This window comes from Spermophilus citellus (genome assembly GCF_964194105.1).
Source record: "Spermophilus citellus genome assembly, contig: SCAFFOLD_102, whole genome shotgun sequence".
NCBI classification, from domain to species: Eukaryota; Metazoa; Chordata; class Mammalia; order Rodentia; family Sciuridae; genus Spermophilus; species Spermophilus citellus.
In genome coordinates this window covers 737022-762129 of record NW_027672732.1, presented here as the reverse complement: position 1 = coordinate 762129, position 25108 = coordinate 737022, and the positions used below count along the sequence as shown (strand labels likewise).

The window sequence follows — 25108 nt, the reverse complement described above, 5'->3', positions numbered from 1 at the left end:
AATAACAGAAATAATTTTGTCCATTTCTTAATGTATTTGTTTAAAGGAGGGCATATTTAGAAAATGTATATATTACTTGTTTGATTCTTTGAATAGCTTATTGCCACAATGATTTAAATTAAAGTCTTCCTGTTTGTCAATGAGAAATATAAAATATGAGCCTTCATTTGTATTTTGAATGCTTGAGAAGAAAAAATAAATAAAAATCTCACCACAACAGATTTTTAAATTTGAAGAAAATTACAGTTTTTCTCTCCTTAATTGAGAATATTCAGAGGAACAAAATGCTTATGCACATACTTTGAAATTATCACCTGAAGCAGTAACTATTAAGCTGTCTTGTCAAGTGCTGCTTGGCTTGCATATTTAATAATATTTGTGCTACCGTGGACTTCGTACACATAAAGACTGAATTGCTTGGCTTGTAGTCTTGGAATCTGCTGCTTTTTTGCTTGCTTTTATTTGCTACAATGATCTTACTGGAATATATGATGCTGAAATAGGTCTTCTGTAAGTGATTTAAGGTGAACAATTTAAAATCCATTTGTATTTTGTTTTGGATGACTATCATAACATAAAATAAATATTCAAAAAGTAATAGTGTAACATTTTGTTTTTTGTTTTTTCTTAAAGAGAAGAGCTTTAATGCTATTTTCCTTTTGTTAAACTAAAGACCATGTATTTAATTTGTCATGGTAGATGGATAATTTTCAGTTTTCATTTGGTTAGTTGAGGTTCTCATTTGCAAGAAATATTAATTGTTACATACAGGAATGATTTCTACTGTAGAGATATATACTTCAATTATTTGTGAATGGTTTAATGATATAGTGGTAAGACAGAAGGTTGGTTTAGAAAACCAGAGACTAAGTAGAGTTTATATACATTATGAGAGAAGACAAAAATAAGATTAAATGAAAGAACCAATGCTTCTCATAACAGCAGAATGTGAAACTTGTTAGGCAAGATAAAATCTTGATGTCTCTCTCTTGTGAATTTAAGGAACTCAGCAGTTTTATCTCATTAGCACCTTTTACTTATGTCTGCCTGATGACAGCTAGAATTTTGAGAAGGGCCATCTGAGGTATGAGATTTATTTGCACCCTTTGTGCTTTCACATTTTGCCCATCTTTGCCAGTTGGACAGAATGAAGAAATAATGCTACACTTAATATGAAGTCTAAAAAATGTCTCATAAAATTTATCTAAATTAGTCAGTGTTCAAAATCACACATTCTTAACTTATTGGAAGTTAGTGTGTGTTCTTTTCTCTCTGTTTCAGTGACTTTTTAATGATTTAAAATAAAATCATATATAGTTTTGTGAATATACATTCTATAAGGCTTAAAGAAAAGTTTTAGGCTATCATGATATCTTTATCAAGAATAAAACTTTGGTGCTAATACTGTTCTGGAAGTGCTCATTGTACATTGAGATTCTCAAAACTGGGGTACTTTATCAGGAAATAATAGGTGTATACCTATTTGAACTGATCATATTTTGAAAGCTATATAAATCATACTCAATTACTTTTACATCCTGTACATTTTCAGAATCTTAAAGTAACTATTCATAAAGTAATGCATTGATCAGAGGGAATTAATCCATTCACAGGATATAACAAGTCAGTTAATGTTCAAAATGACAAGACTGTGCATATTATAATCCTGTAATTTCTATTTTGTATCTGTGTCTATATTTGTGGATAAATTCATGAATACATATTTAGCTGTCCAGTTAGTGAAAAAGTTCTGAGTTGCTAGGTTCAATGAAATAAAGATCTACTATTAATTTTAAATTATATTACATCAATGTACTATTTGTCATGTGACAGAATTAAGTGACTTTTCATGTTACATTTTTCACGTTCTTTTTCACATTTGCTGTTCTTTTCTCATTTTACTTTTTAAAATTAGACATTTTTTCCCTCTCAAACTTTATCTTCTGTGTTACCTTTCTGTTACTATAACAAACCTTTATTTAATTAAATTATAAATATAAAGGGTATATTTTGGCTCACAGTTTTCAAGGTTCCAGTCTATGATCAGTTGACCCATTGTTTTTTGACCTATGATGAGGCAGCTAATTATAGCAGGAGTTTGTAACAGAGCAATACCACTTACCTCATGGACAGATAACAAACTGGAGGAACAGGAGGGGAACAAGGACTTAATATCTCTTTGCGGACATGTCCCCAATGACTTACAGACTTCCTACTATGGCAAACCTTTTAAAGATTCTACCACCTCTTAATAGCTTCATGGGATGAGGACAAAGCCTTTAGCATGTGAATCTTTTGGAAATATTATCCAAATCATAGCATATATCCTATTTGTTTATATACTACCGTTCTTCCAAAAATATATACTTTCTCTGCTTTGCTTCTTATTTATCTTGACTACATTCATTTTATTTTACTTTTACTCTGAAGTTTATGCCTCCTCCCCAAAAGATATTGGAACATATCATTCATATTTGTTCATCTTTGAGTAAATCCAAAGAGCTTATAATTTCTTAATTTATTTAACTTAAAAAAGGAGGGGCTAAGGGTGTTGCTCAGTGGTGGAGTGCATAGTTTCATGGTGACACTAAGTTCAATCCCCAGCACCAAAAAAAAAGAATAAAATTTCTTGTTAATTTCTTCTCCCAAATTTGTAGGGCTCTTTCTCTCAATACTATATATGGAGTTTATGGGGATTTCTATACATGAATGAATTTTCTTTCATGATTTTTTTTCTATTTTCTATTTTTCCTATTTGTTTTCTATTTCAAAAATTTCTTTATCTCTTTTTTATATTGTGCAGTGGGAAGAGATTGGTGAAGTTGATGAAAATTATGCCCCTATCCACACATACCAAGTATGCAAAGTTATGGAACAGAATCAGAATAACTGGCTTTTGACCAGTTGGATCTCCAATGAAGGTGCTTCCAGAATCTTCATAGAACTCAAGTTCACTCTGCGAGACTGTAACAGCCTTCCTGGAGGACTGGGAACCTGTAAGGAAACTTTTAACATGTATTATTTTGAGTCAGATGATGAGAATGGAAGAAACATCAAGGAAAACCAGTACATCAAAATCCATACCATTGCTGCTGATGAGAGCTTTACGGAACTTGATCTTGGTGACCGTGTCATGAAACTGAATACAGAGGTCAGAGATGTAGGACCTCTAAGCAAAAAGGGATTTTATCTTGCTTTCCAAGATGTTGGTGCTTGCATTGCTCTGGTTTCTGTGCGTGTATACTATAAAAAATGCCCCTCTGTGATACGGCACTTGGCTGTCTTCCCTGACACCATCACTGGAGCAGATTCTTCACAGTTGCTTGAGGTGTCAGGCTCCTGAGTCAACCATTCTGTGACAGATGAACCTCCCAAAATGCGCTGCAGTGCTGAAGGGGAGTGGCTGGTGCCCATTGGGAAATGCATGTGCAAGGAAGGATATGAAGAGAAAAATGGTACCTGTCAAGGTAAGAGTTGCCTGTGGATCTACAGGGGCTTTCTGCTTCAGTTGGATCATGTATATGTATTTCCTCCAATGATTATGAGCAAGTGACCTTTTACTTTGCTAATTTATGGAGATTCTTACTCTTCAAGTTTGATTTCTCTCTTCTCTGAATTTTAAAATTCCTGGCAACAATGAAAGATTTAATGTAATATTTTATTGGATATACATAATTAATACTCAGAGAGTGTCTGACTGGCTGTGCAATATTTCATATTTGCTTTGCTTTCAGAAGTTTTACTTTTGAACAACACAAGCCAAGAGATTAGTAACTTTCATGGTATGATTATGATCTGATGTTGCTGTTTTCTTTCCATACTTTACTTGCTGATTGAAAGTCAAATGCAGGAGGCTTGTTTTGGTATGCTTTAAACTGCCTTTTAAAGTGTCTTCAAAAATAAGTTCAGCCATATGAGTTTCACAGCAAAACATTTGTAAACGGACAGGACTTGGGTTAGTATGTTGTTTACATATGGTTGCTATTACATGCTTGCTTTTTAAAATTTACAGATCAATTTTAAATGCATAATAAGCAATGCCCCATGAAAATAACTGTTTGGAGATAAAGCCAATACATATAAAAGGTCATTTTGAAGCAATTTGCACTCGGAGATTTTTTCCTGTCTTAATTTTTCTTTTAAATTGAAACTTGATCATGCATGCTTCCCTGTTCATTTGAAAATGCTTTCATTTTGCCTGCAGTGTGGTAAGTTGCCCTTTCAAACTTGGATATTTATGAATGGCTTTTTGGAACAGGATAGTACTTTATGTCAAAGTGAAGACATTGGGGGAATCTTAGAGGGAAAAACAAACATTTTTTCCTTTAAATATTATTTGTCCTAATGAACTTGAACTTGTTTTCACCATGATGTGTGCATGCTAACTAAGTAATGGGAGTTCATGTTTATTAACTAAGAAGAAAACCAAATGCTGAGCAGTCCCTCAGTCCCTTCTGGTCGCTTCAGGTGCATTTTTATTTCCTAAGTTCACTGTATGCATTATGTGTATCAAACTTGTAAGTTTGCTCAGGCCAGCCTGTAGATGGGTAGGCATCCAGGAAATAAACTAGGGATATTATCTGGAAGTCATAATGACTTTGGTTAATTCATTCAATTTAGAAACACATTGCATATACTTAAATTTCTTATTTTGTATTCTTTACAATATTATCTACAATTAATTCTATGGTTGTTTTTCTGTGTAAGTTGTAACTCGCCACACTTAATTTGTACCTACATACACATGGACACCTAAAAGTTTTGTTAATTCAAAATTATGTTTTTGAAATATTTATATGTTGGTTAGGGAAATGAATCATAGTTTGTTCAGAACTGGATTTCAAGCAAAGTTCTGATTAACATTCTCTTTTTTTTTAAAGAGACAGTGAGAGAGGAGAGAGAGAGAGAGAGAGAGAGAGAGAGAGAGAGAATTTTTAATATTTATTTTTTAGTTCTCGGCGGACACAACATCTTTGTTGGTATGTGGTGCTGAGGATCGAACCTGGGCCGCACGCATGCCAGGCGAGCGCGCTACCGCTTGAGCCACATCCCCAGCCCTGATTAACATTCTCTTAACTTTTTGTTTTGAGCAGTTTTACTGGTTCACAATGAGGTCATAGGTAATTGTAGAATCCGAAGCAGGAGTTAAATTTAATCTCTTGACTATATTGTAGCCTAACATATTATAAGTATGTCTTACTGGTTAAGTGTAAAATTTTGTTTATTAGTCTTTTAAAGCAACATGGGATACTTGATTGATTACATTATTTTAGAGAATATATGGTGGCTTAAGAACAAACCACACTGAGCTTTATCTTCATATCTGCTTGGCAGAGGCTATAAGAAGCCTCTACATTTTTAGAGGATAAATTTTGATTATTGATGGGATTAAGCATTCTCCTGGTACTTATGAAATATCTTGAGGGACTAGTATCTCTGACAGTATGTTTCTTAGTGGAAGCATTTAACACACTTCTTCTTTCTCCCCTCATACTACTAATAATTGAATCAGGCCAGAGAGACAGAGGAGATGGGGAGGTGAGCTGCAGAGGTTGCACTATAGATATCTTCATGAAGCAGACTCTCTTTTAATTCCTGCATTTAGCTCCCTACCCTACTAGCCTAGTAGGAACAAAGGCTTCAGGGGCCAAGTGTAAGTGATCTATATACTACAACAGCCAGAGACTACTGTTCTATACTGTGTGGTATATATGAATAATGCTTTATGGTGTTTTACAATGTACAAATGATGTACAATTCCATTCTAGGAAGATTTTTAAAAAAAATTCTTCTTTTCAGTTATACATGAGAGTAGTGTCTATTTTGATGCCGCAGTCTTGGCTGGGCACAGAATCACGAGCCACCACACACCTTGTAGATTCAAACAGCAATTCTTTATTCCTGAACTCACACCAGCCTCTACACACATTCTGGGGAAATCCCAATTCTGCTGCCGCCCAATTCACCTACTCCACGAGGCTTTCTTTTGCAATACTTTCTGAATCCCAGGAGAACTTGGGAACTCAAGGATCGGGCGTGCCTGAGGCAGCAGGATATGCCCTATTCCCCCGCAGGGTACACCTTAAACCTGGAACTTCCCTAAACCCAAGGACAGGATACTCCCTAAAACCTGATCAGCTCTAAACCCGGATCCGCCCTGGTCCTTGAGCAAGGTCACCTTACTAAAGCATACATGCAATGTCCCAGCGAATGTCCTCTAAGCAACATGGGGTACGCTGGCAAGGAAATTTCGATGCGTCATTCCTACTTGGCAATGGCCCTCAGCATTTTGACATGATTATACAAACATGGAATATATCTTATTCTCATTAAGATCCCAGTCTTGTGGATATACACAATGTTGAGATACCCTGTTGTATCTTAATATAGGTACCTAAGAGAAGTTATGTCAGATTCATTTCACTGTCTTTCCAATTCCTATCCCCTTCTCTTTTCTTCATCCCTTTTGTCTAATTCACTGAACTTCTATTCTCCCCTTCTTCTTCTGGGTTTGCTTCCACATATCAGAGAGAACGTTCTACCTTTGGTTTTGGGGATTAGTTTATTTCACTTAGTATGATAGTCTTCAGATCCATCCATTTACTGGAAAATGTTATAAATTAATTCTTTCTTATGGCTGAGTAATATTACATTGTCTATAAACCATGTTTTCTTTTTCCACTAATCTGTTGAAGGATTCCTAAATTGGTTCCATAGCTTAGCTATTGTGAATTATGCTGCTATAAATATTTATGTGGCTACATCACTGTGGTATGCTGATTTTAACTCCATATACTACAGAGTGGCATAACTTGGTGTTTTCCTTTCTAGTTATATGAGGAATCTCCACACCACTTTCCACAGTAGTTGTACCAATTTGCAGTATCACCAGCAATGAATGAGTGTACCTTTTTCACCACATTCTTGCAAATATTTATTGTTACTTGTATTCTTGATAACTGTCATTCTGAGTGGAGTGAGGTAAAATCTCAGTGTAGTTTTAATTTGCATTTCTCTAATTGCTAGGGATGTCGAACATTTTTTTTTAAAAATTGTTGACCATTTGTATTTCTTCTTTTGAAAAGTGTCAGTTTAGTTCCTTTGCCCTTTTATTGATTATCTATTTATTTATTTATTGGTGTGTTAAGGACCACAGCTGAGTCGGGCTGTGGCCCTCAACATTGTTGTTAAGCTTTTTTAGTTCTTTGTATATCCTGGAAATTAATGCTTTATCTGAGGTGCAGATGGCAAAGATATTTCTCCCATTCTGTAGGATCTCTGTTCACACTCTTGATTGTTTCCTTTGCTGTGAAGAAGCTTTTTAGTTTGATTTCACTCCATTTATTGATTTTTTATTTTACTTTTTGTGCTTTACAAGTCTTGTTGAGGAATTTGGTTCCTAAGCCCACATGGTGGGAAGTTGGGCCTACATTTTCTTTTATTTGGTGTAGTTTCTAGTCTAATACCTAGGACTTTGATGCATTTTGAGTTGAGTTCTGTGCAGTATGATAGGGATTCAGTTTCATTATAGTACATATGGATTTCCAGTTTTTCCAGCACCATTTGTCAAAGAGGCTATCTTTTCTGTAATGTATGTTTTGGGTGCCTTTGTCTAGTATGAGATAACTGTATTTATGTGGTTATGACTCTGTGTGTTCTAATCTGTTCCATTGTTTAGGAAGAATTTTGAATGTTCTATAAATAATTTCTCTTTTTGGATGATTAACTCATTGAATGAATAAACAAAATTTTCAAGTTTGCTTTGGTGATTTCAGAAATCACAGATATTCTTGAGGCATTTTATATCTATACATAATGTATGTATGTAAATGTAAATATGTGTGTTGATGGGTGTGATATAAAATGCCATTATTATTGTCAGTTATTCTATGTTCTTAATACCCTATCCTCAAATCTTAAAATGGGAAATTGATGTTCGGAAATTATTCTTGATCAAAAAAAAAAAAAAAACTAGAGATCTTTCTGACACCGCTTTCCTAATCATTAACCATTACAAGGTATTTACAGAATTTAACAACCCATTATCTCTTGAAATCATCCGCTTCTATTTCCTTTTTTCCTCAAATCCCTAAGCATACCTTATAGGAAGGAACTTCATTTTTGAGTATACTGAATGATATTATATGTAGTTTTGATTTTGAACAATGTGAATATATCACTTATGTAAAAATGCAAATCTTGTGGTTTTGCACACTCATTACATCCCACCACTTTACAAACTTCTTTGGAATCCTTCAAGATCAAACTTTTATAACACCCTAAAACACTGCATGGGTTTTGCCCTTCTTATCTCTGCAGACTCTCCTCCCCTCCCCAACTACATCAGCTCCTCTTAGTTCTCAAAGAGAGTTTACTTAACCTTCATTATTTGTTTTGAAAGAATCCTGTTCTCATCCCCTGGAATATTTTTCAACCTCATTTATGCCAGCTAAGTAATTCATGCTAATCCTTCAGATCTGTAGTCTAGTATGCCTTCTTCTGGGATGTAGTCCCTGACTCCTCAAACTAGGTCAAATCTCATTGTTATTTGCTCATATATTTTCCCTTCAAATAATGACTTTCCCTACTTTGATTACACTATATACCTCCTAATGGCAGGGTTGGTGTAGGTTGAGTTGACAAGTGAGAAAGAAATCAAAAGGCAAGAAGAAGGGAAAGGGTATCCAAAGAGAGGAAAGAAAAATGTGTAAGGGCATAAAAGAAGACTGCATTTTATAAATATTGATTTTTTTCTACCAGGTATTAAACCCAGGCATACTTAACTACTGAGCCACATCCCCAGCACATTTTTATTTTTTATTTTGAGACGGGGCCTTGCTAAGTTGCTGAGGCTGGCCTGGAACTTGTGATCCTCCTTCCTCAGGCATGCAGGTGTGCACCACTGTGAACAGCTAAATATTGTGTTCTGTTGTTTTATTTTACCTTTGTATTTATCTGCAGAACATATCTTTGCTTGAACTGAAAATTTACAAATATTTCTTTTTAAATGATCCTTTCTTAATCTTAAAACTCTCAGGCCAAAAATCTCAATTTTAAGTATTAAACCATATGTGTTTGACACTTTATATATTAATTATTATAGATGTAATCTTAGTAAATTTTGTAGAGCCTCATATATCACATATTAAAATATATTTATAGGATGGCCTTATTGCATAATGACATTTAATTATTCAGTTTCTTTGATACTAAATTATGTTAGAATATAATTAAGGATGTAATTATATTAAAAGCTGAAGTTTGAATATATCTATTATAATGATTATCATATATTAACATTTACTGAATCTGTACTGGGAGATGACATGGTAGTCACTGTCAGATCATGCCCATGTGACCTGGTATACTTACACTTATGAGGGAGTTGACCGAAGGACTTTTAGACTAATTCTTCAGGGTACAGAGTATTGGGCAATATTGAACCATATAACTTAAACCCAGATGACAACCAAACAGTGATTCAGGCATCTTGGCCAGTTTAGCAATTCATAATCTGTCATCATTATCCAACTCCCTTTCGTTTAACTTCCTTTAAGAAAAATCAACTTCCTTACTCATAATAATCTGGTTTAGGTAAGATAATAAAATACTCTGGTTTAACTTAAAATATAGTGTATATTAATTTTTGTGGGGCAACTAATATATAGCCTAAATTTTCAATAATAATTTTAAGTATACAAATTCATTTCTCTGAAATGCTCTCTACTTTCAGAAATAAGTAATGTTTCCAAATCCATTTACCCAAGTGTGTTTCTCTACTTGTTATTTATTATTATTTCTGGTGAAATTCATGCTATGTTTTTCCTTTAAGAGTCATGTAAGAAATTTTTTTTTGAGTGTAAAATGGTTAGCAAAAACCCATTTTGGAAGTTTCTGCTTTTTATTGAAATGAATGTGTTTGACAGAAGTAATTGAGTTCACATGAATCAAATGTTGCCTGCTGAGTTCTCTTGTGATTATGTTGCTGACTTACTCAGATGCAAGGCAAGACCACTAATCTTCATCAGTTGCTGGTGGAATGAAGTAGCAATTTGAAATTAGCCCTGGATAATTATAGTTTCACTTTTATCAAATGGAGGAAAGAGATTTAGATTGTGGGTCACTGCCAAAACTAGTCAGAGTGAAGAAGGTATATAGTGCATGCTAAAATACAGGGTAAGGGAGGTTACACGTCAAGGGCTGTGGAGAAAAAGCACTTATTAATTGTCCAACTGGGAGATGATTGCACAGCAAGGAAAATGTAGTGAAAATACCCAACTCAAAAAAGAGCCTTGATTCAGAAACAGTACAGATACAGCAGGGAGCAGTATGTGGATCATTCATACTTCTGGTGCATATTTATGATTGAAGCAAAATTGGCTGGAAATATAGTTTATTAGATGTTCATGTAATTATACATTGGAGAGCCTAGTTATTTTTAATTAGGCATATTACCAAAAACATCAAAGAGGTTGAACTTTTGGTTCTATTTGGTATGTTATTTTATGCAACAAAGGAAAACTAATGTTAATTTCAAAATTTGAAAAAAGGGGTGGTGATTATGGAAGTTCAATGTATCATTGGATGGTGTGTGTGTGTGTGTGTGTGTTTCTGTGTGTGTCCTGCTGCTGAGATAAACCACCAAGACAATTAAACAACTAAGTCCTTTCATCCATTTGTGGCTATTATGCATAAGGATAATAAAATAGATGATCCTTTTTTCTTTTTTCAATTTAGACAGGTTTCTGGCATACTTTTTGGATTAGTTCTATTAAAGTTTTAGAGATATTCTGCATTTGATATTGGTTTTCTTCCTAAATAAAGGTTTCTATTTAAGTCAGATATTCTTTTTAGTGGGTGGAGGTGCAGGGTGGTGGCCTATTTCTTGTAGGATATTTAACAGCTTCTTTGATGTCTACCCAGTAAACATACTAGGAATCCCAGATACTTCCAGATATGGCCAAATACTCTCTGAGGATAGCGTTGCTCTTAGTTGAGAGAACTACTAATCCAATTATTCTCTCACCCCAAATGAACATGTGTGCCAGTAAAATGTTTATGAACTGTTGACTATTGGTACTTCTTAGGAAGCTTTTCCTAGGGAGATGTAAACTACACCAAATTCAAGCTGTGACCAAGTGCTGATGACCCTCACATTTATATTATCGGCCCAAATGTCTCCTGTGCTCTAGCCAGATTCCTGTAAATTGCCATCTGGGTGTTCCCCATTCACCTCCGATCAAAGAAATCTCAAATTATACTTGACAACATTTTCTCTCTCCATAAATTTGCTCACCTCTAGTTAACAAAAATAACTGTTCCATGTGATGGGCTTGAACTGTGTGATCTCTGCTATCCTCTCCCCTCTACTCTTGGGTCATTAGTGTCTCTTAAATCTACCATTTCATCTTCTTTCCATCTGCCACTGTCTTTGTTCAAATGTCAATTTCTCTCATAGAGAAACTTATTTCTTTCCAGTCCTTGAAATTGATCTTTCTAAAGTTCCTGTGCTAATACTTCTATTTTCATTTATCAAATATAATCTAAAGTTTTTTGTGTGGAAAAATATAGTTAAACTTGTTAATGATATATTCTTAATAGGATTTTGAGAATTATATCCATTAATATTGATTTTTGGTATCATTCAAATATTATCATTTTCATAATTGAATAAAAATTGTGTTTTTAATGTGCAGCAGCATGAATAAAACTCTTCTAGAGTTAAGATATGTTGATGGCAGCAGGAACATTACAAATGTTTTCGGTAAAAACAGTCTCACAATTAGACTGCTAATGATACCTCTGGTTGCATTGAAAACCAGTGATGTTTATAACACCTGTGCTACTAGACAGCTTTCCAAACTCCTGACAGAAACAAGTAGATGAAAATAAACAGTCAGACCTTGACATTATTAAATGATACATGAGACAGTTATGCTAATTTAACCTTTGACTTATCCATCATTTACTACCCAAAATCTTTTTTGAAGTAAAATTTTCATTCCATTACTTGAAAAATGTGAGTCTGCACATATTTTTTCATTAAAAAGGCATTAATTTTTCTGAGAAATCACTAGAAAATTGAATCTCTATTTGATTTCAGAAGGCAAAACTAAATAAAACATGCATATATTTTTATGTCAATTAATTTTACAAATCAACCTTCACCAAGATTTTAGGTTAAAATGATAACTGCTTGTTTTATTTATAATAAGTGAAAAAAGACTATCTTTTTTATACTATGATGTCTTTTTATTTTGCAGCAAATGAAAATAATCGTGGATTTATAAAATAAAATAGTGATGGTTTGTTATTACTGGAGCTGAAAGAATGAATGAGAATGAAAGTAGGAATTTTCTCAATTTATTCTGTTCTATTATGCTGTTGAGGACTGGTTCTGTTTTGCTTTATATAGGTGATTAAAGCAGTAGAGGAAGGCTACCGTCTGCCAAGCCCCATGGATTGTCCTGCTGCTCTCTATCAATTAATGCTGGATTGCTAGCAGAAAGACTGGAATAGCAGGCCCAAGTTTGATGAAATAGTCAACATGTTGGACAAGCTGATTCGCAACCCAAGTAGTCTGAAAACTCTGGTTAATGCTTCAAGCAGGTAAAAACCATACCTGGGCAATTTCACTGAATGTATCTCATTCAGAAAGATGCCACAAATATTTCATCAATTAAATCATTCTTACATACATGTTAATCTATGAATTTGTAAGACACTGATATATTTGAATATAGCTTTTTGTCTTATAATGAAGGAAATATGTGATAATACTTAAAAGCATTGTTACCAGATATGATAATTATTGTGCCTGTTGCAGGAAAAAAAATTAGCTACATTCAGGTAGCAATAAAAAGATAACACTCAAGTGGTGTGTTTTCATATGTTTTTGGAGGATAGGTGTAGATATAGGAATAAAGAAAGGCCATTTAAAACCTTATATATTTTATATTTTAAACCAGAAATGTCTAACCAAAATTACACTTTGATTTCTTTAGAATACATTTTAGCATCTGTAATTAAATATAAATAGGTTTAGTGTTTTTATTTTATGAGTACTGAAAACTTAGATACCATTTTGCTCATATTCAGTTACATAAGATTATTTGGTTAATCATTTAGTGGGCAGTTTGAGCAAGATTTAAAGCTGACAAATAAGTAATCTTGTGAAGAAAATTTGTGTGAGCAAATATTCGTATTTCTACTTTTCTGAATGGCAGCATAAATGCATTTAATAGTGTTGCACACTTGTAAATTATGTTTTTTCATTATCTAAAAAACTTCCATTTTATTCTAATATATATCAGTTTGATTATAAACTAGAAAATTTACCAGGTTGTTGTTTTAACTGTGATTGAAGCAGTTGTCTATTTTGACAAGAAATAATATTATGCAGATAACTGAATTGTTTGCCTGTTAGTGTGAACTAAATGAGAAACAATTTGTGGATCAAGTTACATAAGTTCTATGATTCTGACATAGCATTTGCTTACTAGACTAAAGGTCATTTTAAATATAAATGAGGAAGAATTGTCAAAATCTGTTAAGGCATCATTGACTTCCTGAGGTAACAAATGCAGAATGAATCTTCATAGAAATTTTTTTTTTCTGTGTGTTGCTCTCTAATGTCTAATCTTAAATCACCTATTGTCATGTAAATTATTAAGCCTTTTCTGCTTATTTGAATTATGTTGTCACATAGGAGAGGAAATAATAAAAGAAATTCTTAATGTTCTAAATTAAATTGTTTGGCCATCATCATTGAGCTTGAGAATAGTTTAAAATTTTTAAGAATTTACACATTTTCTTCTTAATACATGGAATTTGGCTTGCTAGGTTTTGTTTGAGCAGGTTCACTATTGTTTTTTCCTTCCCTACTCATGTCACAAGATTTGGTGGTTTCAATAAGATGATTTTCCAACATCTTTTAGTTTCTTGGAATTATTTCTTTCAATTATTTTGTGTTCTAACTTACTAAGACTCTCTTTTCTATTATCATATTGTAGGTCTTTTTTTACCAGAAATTGAAACTCTTGCATTTCATCTTCAAAGTCATACTTTCCAACTATTTTCTCCTAAATTTCTATCTCAAACAATATTTGGAACCCATTGCATAATAGTTAAGAATTACTGAAACTCAATCATTTAATTATTCAACAAATACACACCATTCTGTCCGTGTCATACTGTTGGCTAAGTGCTGATTATACGGCATTAGGTAAATAGACCTAGATATGTACTTTTATGCTACCAACACACAGTTGGAGGAGAGAGATATTGAACAAAATAAAAGTTGCAAAAACAGTTGTGTTCAGTTTTGGAGTAGAGAGTGAGAGTAGAAGTCAAAAAGATAACTTAGAGGCATTAGTGACTGTGCAAGTGAGACATATGTGTTGTGTTTGTCAGTTTTTCATGACTGTGATACAAATACATAACAAGAACAACTTATAGAAGAGATTTATTTTGGCTCATAGTTTCAGAAGTTTCAATCCAAAAGAAGAAACATCCTGGTGGTATGGAACGGCAGAGGAAAATAGCTCAGCTCATTGTCACTATGAAGAAAAGAAAAGGAAGGGGTTAGGGGACAAGATGGTTCTCTTGGGCATGCTCCCCACCACAGTGATCTATTACTTCCAACTAGAAGCCACCTTTTCTACAGTTTCCACCTCCTACCAGTAGTCCACCAAATTATTAATCTATCAAATGCATTAATCCACTGAAGACATTAGAGCCCTCATCATTGAATCCCTTCCCAAAAGTATCACCTCTGGACATTGCTGCATTGGAGACTAAGTCTTCAACACATAAGTTTTTGGGGGGACAAAACTATAATAGGTATCATAAGGTAGTGAGGAAAGAGAAGTGGTCAGATATCAGTGTATTCAAGGTAGAATGGAGAGTTATGTGCATATTCTGTGGATTTATTGCACGGAGAGTGAAGACAAGGTACACTATTGTATTATTATATTGAGGATCATGAGTGTAGGAGATGTGTGTGGAACGATGAGGACTGCAGTATCAGACATGCTGGCATGATGTTCCTATGAGAAATGTGAAACCTAGTCTGGAGATAAAAACAAACAAACAAACAGAAAAACAGATGACATTTGAAGCCATGACAGTGAGTAAAATTGACTAGAGTACAGTGAAGTTATAACTCAATTAGAGAAGACATAGGGATAAGTTCTGACTCCCTCCAAATTTTAAAGTCAGCCAAAGAGAAAGTCAAAGTCAAAGGAGATTGAGGAGTAGGTAGGAACACAAAATCGCCCCCCCCCACAATAAAAGGAGAGAATATTAATTCAAAACAATGTTGAGATAGAGTGGATTTCAGGAGAACTATGGTAATGGTGATGGTTGTTTATTTCATACAGGTCAGTCATTTTATAGATTAAAAGTGTTCATTCATTTTGACAAAATAGAGATTATTGCTCACCTTAACTCAATCAAGAATTGGGTTTTGTAGAAACCACACTCAAGTGGATTGAAATGTAAATTGAATGTGAGATAAATGCAAATACTATGAGTACAAAGACAGATATTTGTGTTCTGTATCCTATGGTTGCAATATAATTAGGTAATCTCCAATTTATGAGCATGTAAATTATTTTTTACTTTCAGGTACCTTTTGGATGCATTTCTAGAAATCATCATTGATATCTCATTTTTATTATTACCAAAGTTTGCAGATTTGTTTACCTTAAAGCAAATAATGTTTGGGTTGGTTATTTTCAATTTTTATATGTTTTTGAATTAATTTATTTTCTAAGTTCTGATACTTACTCTAGGTGAAATAACAATCACCCTAATATAAGAACAGAAAATAAAGAATGGCTTCAGAACTTCCTGAAATATTAACTTAAATAAGCATGGGTTTTTTAAGTACTCAGTGGACTGAGTTTATGTTGTCATGTACTTTGAACCATTTGCTTTCATGTTAGCATTTGTATATTTTCCTTGTAACTATATTTATAGTCTCAGTAAATTTTGTTTAAAAAAGCATTAAAGTGTTCTTTTAATATTTATGTTTTATGTGTTTTAGAGTATCTAATTTGTTGGCAGAACATGGCCCTCTAGGATCTGGGGCCTATAGATCAGTAGGTGAATGGCTAGAAGCAATCAAGATGGGCCGGTATACAGAGATTTTCATGGAAAATGGATACAGTTCAATGGACGCTGTGGCTCAGGTGACCTTGGAGTGGGTAATTTTTTTCTGATAATTTTTATGTAATTTCTGGGGCAAGAAAAATTGTTCAGAAACCAATCTGGATGAGAACAAGGGAAATCAATTAACCTCTGTCCATGTGTGGCAGTTTTCAAAGAAGCCTCATCTTTTTTAGCCTGTATTGTTAACAACTGCATGGTTAATGCTTTTTGTGACCAGTATCTTTGTGGTTTTTTTTTTGCTTCAAACAAATAGCATTTGAATATTTGAATAATTGGAATAAGAGCTCCATTTCAAAGTACTGCTATTTTGTGTTGTGGAAAAAGATGTTTTCTTGAGAAGTTTTTATACTGGTACCTATATTATATGAATGTAAATACAAAACAAAACAAACTGTAAGCACAATTGGTGTGGCTAATCCTACATAACAACAAAAGATATTCCTAAATTTCAGTTCTCTACGATGAATATCCAGGTAACAACAGCTTAATCAAAGCCTCCTTAGCAGGAATCTCATTTAAAGTCTAAGTGGTGCATCTTATATTCTTACAATCCAAGAATATCCTAGATCCTGCCTTCAATTTGTTATTTGGTACAATCTCAGTGGAACCAATTGTGCCCTTTTCTGTTTGCACGTTTAAGATAAAGCTTATCAAATCTAATTAAATAAAAATCACTAGAGTTAAATATAAAATCATTTAAGGTTGTAAGTTGTTTGTATTTTATTATATACTCTGTATGTGTAATTATTTTAGCCTACTTGTTATTTGTGAAAATTAACTGTCCTTATGGTGGTTCCATCTAGACAACATTACCATTAATGATAGCTTACATCAAATTACCTGCAAACTCAAAGGTTAAAATATTGTTGTAAGGATTAGAAAATGTTAAAATACTCTAAACCACTGAATCACTGTCTTGATATCATTACTTCCCAAAATAGGACCATTGAAGAGTTTTCTTCCCATCTCTGTTGTTCTGCCACTCTTTAATTCATTAAATTCACTGTTCATCCAGACAAAAGGTAACAGGGTACCATCATTTATCACTAATTAATGTCACATTCTCAGCATTCTCTAACTTCATACCGAGAACTAAACTGACCTAAATTGCAACCACTCAGCACTCAGCTTGCTTTCCTGACTCATTTAGTCCCATCCTCACTGTCACCGCCAGACCATGCCTACTTGATGACATGTATGCTTTGCCCATTATTCCTTTGGACATGTGTGCTATATTTAAAATAGTATACAGAAAAAATTATTGATTATTTAAAACTATTTTTACATGATTGCTATTTAATTTTTCAGTAAAAATGGTCATTTTAATTTATTAAAGTCATTTGTCATTTTATATTAAAATGATACTGTAGGTATTTCTTCCACCCAATGTTGGATTACTTGTAAATATATAATAAAATTATTTGCATTAAACAATGTCTCTTTTTTATTAAGATATCATATATTCTTATATGTATACACACACACACACACACATATATATGTATGTATATATATATATATGTATGTATATATATATATATATATAATTTAGTCTACTTAGTTTTTATTTCTTTATTGACTGAACTGTTGTAATCAGAATGGTTTTGCACTAATTATTTGTGTTGTATTTCTTTGGGGCCTCCAAATACTATAAATATGCTGAGTATGTATGCATTATAGTTTCACTTTTCTTACTCTTTGCTATTTACTTTCCTGTGTGCTCTTCATATCACCAAAACTCTCTTCATTGTGTATGTCTTCTTTCTCAAGTTTTAACAACCTCTTCTATCTTCTTATAATGGTTCTTCTCTAGCTTATTGCTTCTTGCTATACAGCCTCATTCAGATATTTTTGCATTTTAATTTATTTACTCTGACCAAAAGGGGAAGGTAAAACTAGGAGACTTAGTATATTTCCAGTCCAGCCAATGTTGGTCTTCTGATGTCCACTGCTTTAAATTCTCAGGGCCCATAATCATTAACATATTCCTTACTAGGAATTAAGGCTACAAATCCTAATGCCAGTAAAACTGACTTCTTAGAGAATCCAGCAACACTAAATATATATTCTCTTCTTTACTGTGCTTTTGAATCCACAGTTTTCCTAATAAGTAAGAAAATATTTATCAAGACACTATGTTAAATAACATACAAAATGAGGAGTAATCAGTTATTTATTCAGTTAAGAGTTTATAAAACAAAAAAGATAATCTGTGTATTTCTCTTGCTCTTCAACAAAAAAATAAAAATAAAAAACCTAGTAAAAAAACTAATTATTAATAGCAAAGGAAAAAAGGATTATCAACAAAAATGCAGGACAGCCTGATAATGATTTTTCATACCTTCTCCACCAAATATGTAAATATTAATTTTATGAAGCCCATATAATGCTATAATAAAATAATAAAATATTATATCTAGAGTTATTGTTGTGGCCTGTTAGATGCAAGAATACATCCATAGCTCTTGTCAATGTTTAGAAAAATATTTAAATCAACTTTAAATAAAGCAAATGCTCAAACTGCCATGTATAAAACATTTGTTGCAATTGTTGACATCAAATTTGTTTTCATAGTTGATTTAGAACAAGAAGAGTTAAAACACAATTTTTCAGAACCATAATGCTTTGGTAAAAATGTACTTCATGAAGTTTTAGTTTTATTTCTTTATGGACTATTTGCCAGTACATGCATATATGTATGAATGCAGAAACATGAAGAATTTGAAGATTTGGGAGTCATTGCATATTCCATGAAATAACTTTCAACCTTAGTTGTTTCTGTGTGTTGGTCTCTCTGCCTATACCATGTTAATCAGTGTACAGTTTTCATATTTGAATAACTGTTGTGCGGTAATGACAAAAGGTGTACTATCCTATATAAGTGCACTGAGTTGTTGATAGGGAATTGTAAGTCTGAGGCATGTTTCAAATTGATCCCAAAGATCTGAATTAAAGACAAAGTCACAGCTGCTTTTTTGACTTCTTGTCAGGCCAGTACTGTCAACTTTTGGTTATTCAGAAAATGAGCAAAACCCAATGAATTCAAATATTATACCAATTGTATACAAGCTAAAGGCATCCATGTTAGTACCAGTTCATAAAATTGAGTCTTAAAATATTAAAATTGACATTTTCCAAATTTAGAGCCAAAATGTGTGCAGATTAATTTAATTAGATTTATTAAATTATCAATAAAGTCAAGATGCATAATTTATTATGTAAAATATATATGTGTAGGAGAATTCCATATCTTTGGTGTTCTATGTAGTTAAGGCAAAAATCCAAGTCTAGCCCTTACCATGTATTACCTAATGAAAATGTTAATAGGCCATGATTAAATCTCCTTTTGCCAAATATAAATATACCAACCTTGTACAGTAGCTATACAAATGATTATAAGGATTATTTTTTAAAATATACCAAAAAAATGGAACTGTATGACAAAACCACAAAAGAAGCCAAAAACACTGAATTTTAGTGAATGTTCATTAATCTCTCTTCTCCCTTCTCCTATCAAGCCAATGTTGATGAGTTTAAATTCTAGTAATATAGCTACCAGGTATGTATGTATAGCAGAAAGGAGAAGAATGAGCAAAGAAAGGAAACATCCACAAATGGATTAATTTTACCCTGAATAATCAAGAGTTCACTTAAATATCAGCTAGACACCTCTTATAATAATTTATTTTTCTTCTACTAGTTTGTAATCATGAAATGATAAAACAGTGTTTTTGCATTGTTTAAAGTCATGAAAAAAATGTTTAAAAAGATGATGAATTGTAATCCTAACAGTGGAATATTATTTTACTTGCAGCTCTTCTAAAACGAATCATGTGTTGGCAATAAAATATAAACTATTTTATATAAAAACACTATTCTTAACATATGTAAATAGGATTATATTCATTGGAATTGACATTGGATATTACTTAAGATTATGTATGGTCATTATGAAATTAATAGAATATATTTATATCTTTATTAATTTTTATGTTGTGCTGAGGATCAAACCCATTTAAAAGGGAGACACACTAAAAATTACCTAACTAAAAATATCTTACATAGAAAATCAAAATGAGAAAAATGGTGTATCATGCACCATTTCCAAATATTTCTTTCAAAAACCATTGTATATATGGCAGGAACATAATCAGTATATATAAATATTTTTCTCAAATTTCTGTCATTATTACTGCTAATCTGATCATTTAATACATGCATTAGATATAAAATGGAAATTGTTGGAAGTAATAAAGAGTGTGAGACAAACCACTTACAATACTTCAATAATGCATTTATCAGTATTAGAATAAGGACATTTAACTTGTGCTATAGACAGTTTCTAATGTCATTTCAATTCTCAAAGGAAGTACCATTAAAAACATGATTGAAGGGGTTTCTAAAGAAACTACTTAGAATAACTTATTGAGAATAAGTAAACGTGAATAAAAAAATCTTATATTTCCCTAACGTTTCACTGAAAATAATATTATATGGATATATATATATACACATTACCTCAAAATCATGCAATTTTTGTCCTTTAATTTGATATTTTAAATGACAAGTCTACTGGGCAAGGTGACACATGCCTGTAATCCTGGCAGCTAGAGCAACTGAGGCAGGAGGATCACCAGTTCAAAGCCAGCTCAGCAAAAGTGAGGTGGTAAGCAATTCAGTGAGACCCTGTCTCTAGATACAATACAAAATACGGCTGGGGATGTGGCTCAGTGGTCAAATATCCCTGAGATCAATACCAGGTACCCCCTCCAAATGACATGATTTAAAGAAAAACAATAACATCCCATTAAAGACACACATTATTTAAGGCAATATGCAAAATGCAGTTTGATATTTTCATAACCCCACTTCTCCTTTGAGGAGAGGGGAATGAAAGGAAGTGCAAAGGAGGGAGAAAGAGGCAAAGTGAAGGTAGAGAATGAATTTTAGTGGTCTGACCATCCATATGCAACTGAGAGAAGCATCAAACAATAAATTGATCTGAAAATAAACTTTTATGCTTGGTTCACTGGAAAGATAGAAATTATTTTAACTTAAAACCTACATATCTAAAATAAGCAAACTTTACTTTCCCTTAAACACAAATTCTATACCATATTTATTAATCAAATTCCATTCCTCAAAACATTTACTCTTTAGTATTATTTCATGGAAAAATTTATAGTCTTTGTGTGGTCAAGTCATTTCCAGAGAAAGAAGTCATATTTACGAGTTAAAGCAGTGGATACAAAAATAAGTCAAACTACAGATTTGATGTTATTCCGACCAAACAACCAGGAGTTGGAATATGGAACATATACATACAAACTCCTTTCAAATTAAAGTTTTTTTTATTGTATATGAAATTTCCATGATGTTTGAGTTGGAAAAAAATCTATGAATTACTTTTTCAAGTCACTAAGAATTGTAATTGTTATTCTCAAAAATATTATTTCTAATAATTAGTATAACAATTATGAATTATATAATTTAATGATATGCATATGTGTATTTAAATATATATTTATATTTCCCAGATTGGATTCAGAAATATAATTTAGTATGTGAAAGAACATATATTTTAAAACATCAATTCTAGTCCTAATTAAAATTTTTTGCAGAACTTGATGGTTTTTAGGTTATGAAATTTAAATTTTGTTCTTTTTATCCTGATTTTGATCTGCACTGTACTAGTGAACACCTATGAATACCTACATCTATACAATTTTTCATGATTCATGAAACATGTGGAGACATAATATTAATTAGCCCATAATGGAAACTGTCATGAAATACAGATCCACTTACTATAGTCTCATCAAAAAAGTTTGTGCTTGGTTTCCTTCTTTAGATATTTTCTTTCTTATGGAATTTTCAATATTTGATGATATATGTGCAAATTTCTGGTTTTACAAATGAATAAACTGGTGCATTTTAGTTTGACATGGCTTTGCTCAAAATCATTTTTAAGAACAATGAAAAATTAAGAGTATGGATTTTGTGATCAGGTAACTGGTTTTGGTTCTATTCTTGCTACTTACTGACTGTGCCATGTAGCTAAATGACTTAAATTCTCTAAGAATGTGTTAACTAATCCATAAATGGAAATTTTAAAAATAATCTATATCTTAGGTTTTAATATTTTACTAGCAAAGAAGGAGATGTGTATTAAGTGCTACCTATTATATTTATGTTTAGTGATACAATTCTCAACCTGGGGAGATTTTGCCACTCAGAATATTTGTCAATGTCTGAAGGCATTTTCTTTCTTTTAACAACAAGGAAGGATTGGTGGTGGTACAGTGCTGCTTTTATCTAATGGGTTGAGCTGGGGTGCTGCTGAATATCCCATGACATACAGAACAGCCCCCAAGAACACAGAAGTGTCCAGCTCATGATGTTAATAGGAGCAAACATGAGAAATTCTGTTAAGTTGAAAAGAGACAAGATTAAATTCAAGTTTTTTTATTCTTAGTTTATCATTACCTATTATAGTCAATTTCATCACTATACTAACAATAGTTATTTTGCTTCAAAGTAATATTTATTGGCTTCTAAGTTTTGCTGATGATTCTCTTCCATGACACATCTATCATTATTATTTAATATTGTAATTTAGCATCTTGTAACTGTAATAATATCTAAATTTAATATGCATATTTTAATAATAAATATATCTTCATCATAAGTATCAATAGCATTTAAAAATATTTTTTTGGTTACTTGTCATTTCCTAAAACCTTCACAGGAAATCAAGAAACTATAAAGGGAAAAAGAAAAGATATTATTTCAGTAAGCAATTTTTTGCAATATCAATATAGATGGAGTAAATTTAATTTTTATTCTCTGATAATTAAGAAAATCTTTTCAGTTCATTTGAAACAATTTAATTTTGCCTATAATAATCCTAATGTCATTGTCTTCTACATTCTAAAAAAAATCTGAAATGAATACATTTACTGAATGCAAAGATACTTCATTATTAGCCTAATCTTTTCAAAAAAGCAATCTTATAACATGCCAAACAACTTTTTTCATTTAGCATTTTAAATTATTGATGCTCATTTTTTCTATACCTAATGCATATTATTTTCCAACTATACCTGAATCATTACATTTGTCAAATACACACTTTATGGGAAGAGCATTCTTTAGTTTCTATGAAATAACATTGAAAAATCATAGGTGCATGGGTGCAGGAAGCTTCATAATATGCCTGGCTAGTTTAGAAATCTAAACATTTGTAATCTTCTTTGAATAATGTGCTTGTTTTAAAAAAACATAAGAAAAGTATCTTGTTTGAAGGACTTTTTGAAAGTGTGTAATTTTCAGCTCTAAATTTCAGTAAAGTTTAAATGTTATTTGATAAAGGAGAAAAGCTCTGGTATTTTGAGTTCAAAGCAAAAATTAACATAAAATATTGTTATAAGAGCAATGTATTGATGATTATTCCCTAAGGATATCTGTTATACATAATTATTTTATAGAATGATTCATTTAAACTGTTCAGTCTTCAACCACTTGACTGTAAAATTTTAAATAAATATTTTGCGCTCCATGAAAAAAAATGCACATGTTATAGGTTCACAATTTTAAAACTGTTCAATGAAATAGAACCTTTCAAGTTCAATACTTATTGGTAAGATGTGAAAATGTGTGTGTTCACCACTCTGTGTCATTAAAATCATTCTGTTTACCAAGAGGGGCGAATATGTTTTGTATAATTGCCTGTTATAGATACCTCATTGTCTGCAAAAAGGTTTTTTAGAGGTACAATTTCAGAGACTACCTTTGATATTTGGACCCTGAATGTCTAAATTGGGACTGAAATTTACTAGTTTCTGCAAGAAGTTTGCCCCAGCGTGAAATTTTGAGGTGTGCTACAAATTGAACCAATACATACATCCAATGTGTGCTTTCTTCATGCAGGGATTTGAGACGGCTTGGAGTGACTCTTGTCAGTCACCAGAAGAAGATCATGAACAGCCTTCAAGAAATGAAGGTGCAGCTGGTGAACGGAATGGTGCCATTGTAACTTCTGCTAATGTCACTTCTTCCAGTGAATGATTCTGCACTTTGTAAACAGCCCTGAGATTTATTTTAACAAAAAAAGGGGAAAAAGGGAAAACAGTGATTTCTAAACCTTAGGAGAGCTATGTCTCATCCACAGAATTTGTAATCAGTGTTTTACTAAAATCTCCATATCTTCCTCTCAGTTTCTTCATTTTTCATGAAGCAACAATGACCTTCAGAAAATAAGAACAAAAATACTATCTTATGTTACATAAAAATCCTCACTACTACTTCTACAAAATTTTTATATGAAAATACAAATATATAGCACCTTCACAGACTAAATTAAGTCAGCCCCTTTCAAAACTTCCAGGGATCTACTTGAAAGGAAAAGTCTTATAGCCATTTGTGGGCTAAGAAAAGCTGCAGTTTACTGAAGTTTACTTCAAGTCTTAATTGTCTACATAAGTGTATTGAAGAGCAATATGATTAGATTATTTAATACATACCTTCTTTTGTAATTTTAAAATGCTATTTACATAGTGTTAAGTTATAGAAACTAGTTTATAAACACATTGCTTGATCAAGGAAAAGTACAATGCAGGGTGTGTATTTATTTTTCTGTGTTATAAAATTTACTTTTAGTTTCTCTTCTAGAGACTATTAGTAATAAATGTGTATATATTGTATATTTTGCAATATATCTGAGAACTGATTTAAGTTGGAATTGTGTGCGTATGCTTGCATATGTGTGCATTATCATTCTGCTTGCATTTTAATAGTGTCTCAATTTTAGCAACATATAAGGACAAGTGTTCCAGAGTGTATTACAAATAAGAAAAATAGGGAAGCAGTAAAACAAAATTTAACACAAGCTGGTGTCTCTTTTTCCCTCATGTGTCCGAAAGCTACTAATCTCTTT

At 32.3% G+C, this 25108-nt stretch overlaps 1 pseudogene across 1 annotated transcript in view; it reads left to right on the top strand.

The window, feature by feature from the left end:
* The window catches only part of LOC308640683 (ephrin type-A receptor 5-like), a 107246-nt pseudogene extending 83038 nt beyond the window's left edge, over window positions 1-24208 (top strand). The window contains exons 4-7 of the transcript in view: window positions 2804-3517; window positions 12416-12609; window positions 16049-16204; window positions 24103-24208. The product of the transcript in view is annotated as an ephrin type-A receptor 5-like (transcript). The remainder of the gene's footprint in view (window positions 1-2803; window positions 3518-12415; window positions 12610-16048; window positions 16205-24102) is intronic.
* The last annotated feature ends 900 nt before the right edge of the window (window positions 24209-25108 follow it).